Genomic DNA, 2847 nt, shown 5'->3' on the forward strand with positions numbered 1-2847 from the left:
GGTAGACCTGGTGTCCGCAGCATGCCCTGGGTAGACCTGGTGTCCGCAGCTTGGTAGACCTGTTGCCCGTTTCATGCCCTGGGTAGACCTGTTGTCCGCAGCTGGGTAGACCTGTTGTCCGCAGCAAGCCGTGGGTAGACCTGGTGTCCGCAGCATGCCCTGGGTAGACCTGGTGTCCGCAGCTTGGTAGACCTGTTGCCCGTTTCATGGCTGGGTAGACCTGGTGTCCGCAGCAAGCCGTGGGTAGACCTGGTGTCCGCAGCATGCCCTGGGTAGACCTGGTGTCCGCAGCTTGGTAGACCTGTTGCCCGTTTCATGGCTGGGTAGACCTGGTGTCCGCAGCAAGCCGTGGGTAGACCTGGTGTCCGCAGCATGCCCTGGGTAGACCTGGTGTCCGCAGCTTGGTAGACCTGTTGCCCGTTTCATGGCTGGGTAGACCTGGTGTCCGCAGCAAGCCGTGGGTAGACCTGGTGTCCGGAGCTTGGTAGACCTGTTGCCCGATTCATGCCTGGGTAGACCTGTTGTCCGCAGCATTGAGTGGGTAGACCTGGTGTCCGCAGCATGCCCTGGGTAGACCTGTTGTCCGCAGCTTGGTAGACCTGTTGCCCGTTTCATGGCTGGGTAGACCTGTTGTCCGCAGCAAGCCGTGGGTAGACCTGGTGTCCGGAGCTTGGTAGACCTGTTGCCCGATTCATGCCTGGGTAGACCTGTTGTCCGCAGCATTGAGTGGGTAGACCTGGTGTCCGCAGCATGCCCTGGGTAGACCTGTTGTCCGCAGCTTGGTAGACCTGTTGCCCGTTTCATGGCTGGGTAGACCTGTTGTCCGCAGCAAGCCGTGAGTAGACCTGTTGCCCGTTTCCTGGCTGGGTAGACCTGGTGTCCGCAGCATGCCCTGGGTAGACCTGGTGTCCGCAGCTTGGTAGACCTGTTGCCCGTTTCATGGCTGGGTAGACCTGTTGTCCGCAGCATTGAGTGGGTAGACCTGGTGTCCGCAGCATGCCCTGGGTAGACCTGGTGTCCGCAGCTTGGTAGACCTGTTGCCCGTTTCATGGCTGGGTAGACCTGGTGTCCGCAGCAAGCCGTGGGTAGACCTGGTGTCCGCAGCATGCCCTGGGTAGACCTGGTGTCCGCAGCTTGGTAGACCTGTTGCCCGTTTCATGGCTGGGTAGACCTGTTGTCCGCAGCAAGCCGTGGGTAGACCTGGTGTCCGCAGCATGCCCTGGGTAGACCTGGTGTCCGCAGCTTGGTAGACCTGTTGCCCGTTTCATGCCCTGGGTAGACCTGTTGTCCGCAGCTGGGTAGACCTGTTGTCCGCAGCAAGCCGTGGGTAGACCTGGTGTCCGCAGCATGCCCTGGGTAGACCTGGTGTCCGCAGCTTGGTAGACCTGTTGCCCGTTTCATGGCTGGGTAGACCTGTTGTCCGCAGCAAGCCGTCGGTAGACCTGTTGCCCGTTTCATGGCTGGTAGACCTGTTGTCCGCCGCCGGCCTGGAAGTACTCCAAGGGGTCGCTGTTTCTCGCTGCCTCCGGCTATGTCATCGTAGAAGGCGGCGTGCGCCACTGCGCCCCCTCGGTCACGTACATCGGTTCTCTTTCCGGCCTCCGCCGCTTCGGGCCCATCTGTCCGTATTATGGGAACGAGGTGACGGGCCGTATCCCCACAGGCTGTTGCCGTGCCTGTGTCCGTGGCGGAGAAGGGCGGACGCGCGTGCGGTCGCCAGGGCCAGAAGAACACCGCCGATGTCGGGGCGAGTCGCGTGGCTTCGTCCGGCTTCCCGTCTTACCCAGTTCGACTGGGACAGGTTAGCCCAGAGAGAGAGACCGATGCGATCCGAGAGCCGCTCCCCGGCCCAGGCGAGGCTGCGTGCTCAGTCGGGGGAGAAGCGAGAAAGCCCCCAGAGAGACCGATGCGATCCGAGAGCCGCTCCCCGGCCCAGGCCGAGGCTGCGTGTTCAGTCCGGGGGAGAAGCGAGAAAGCCCCCAGAGAGAGCGATGCGATCCGAGAGCCACCGCGCTCCCCCGGCCCAGGCGAGGCTGCGTTGTTCCAGGCGGGGGAGAAGCGAGAAAAAGGCCCAGAGAGAGGGCGAGAAAGCCGCGAGTGTGTCCCGCTCCGGCCCGGCTGCTGCCGGTTTCGTGACAACGGGGAGCCGGGCGCCTGCTCGCTCCCCCGGGGATGGTGGCGGGCGAGGCGGCGGCGCCTCGCCCCTTTTCTGCCCGGCCTTAAGCCGGGGCCCCGCCCGCTCGCCGGGTGCGGCATTTCTTCGGCTGTCGGTCCCGGTGCACGCTGGTGGCCGGCAGCCGGGGCTGGATTTCTGTGGGGCCGGCCCGGGGTTGTGTTGAGCCTGCCCGGGCTTTCCCTGGCCCCCCTCCCCGAGAGCCCCCCGGGCGTGGCTCGCTTGGCCGAGGTTGGCTGCGCCTCGTTTCCCGCTCCCGACCTGTGTTGCCAGAGTTGTGTCCGTATCGAAAGGGCAGCGGGGGACATGCAGTGGGGCGTGTGGCCTCGCCTCTCGGCTTCGCTTGCTTGCCTGCGAAGGGGGGCTCGGTGACGGGAGTGTCCGGCCCTGCCGTGTGTTGTTGAAGTCGTCCCCCTTCCTCGGCCCTAAGCCGGGGACCCGCGTGTAGCGGGCAGAATTTTTCCGGGGCGGCGGTCGGCCGCGGTGGCCGGCCGTGTCCCCCCCCCCAGGACGGACCCCGCAACCCAACAGAGAGCGAGCGAGCGAGTGAGCCCCCGAGAGTGTGTCGTGGGCGGGGCGGCGGCGCCTCGCCCTTTCTCGGTATCGGCCGGGCGCGATCGAGGCACCGTGCCGGGGCGGCCCGTGGTGTCTGGCCTGCCCCGGCTGCCGTGGTT

The sequence above is a fragment of the Sturnus vulgaris genome, unplaced genomic scaffold (assembly GCF_052056855.1).
Source record: "Sturnus vulgaris isolate bStuVul1 unplaced genomic scaffold, bStuVul1.hap1 Scaffold_156, whole genome shotgun sequence".
Lineage (NCBI taxonomy): Eukaryota > Metazoa > Chordata > Aves > Passeriformes > Sturnidae > Sturnus > Sturnus vulgaris.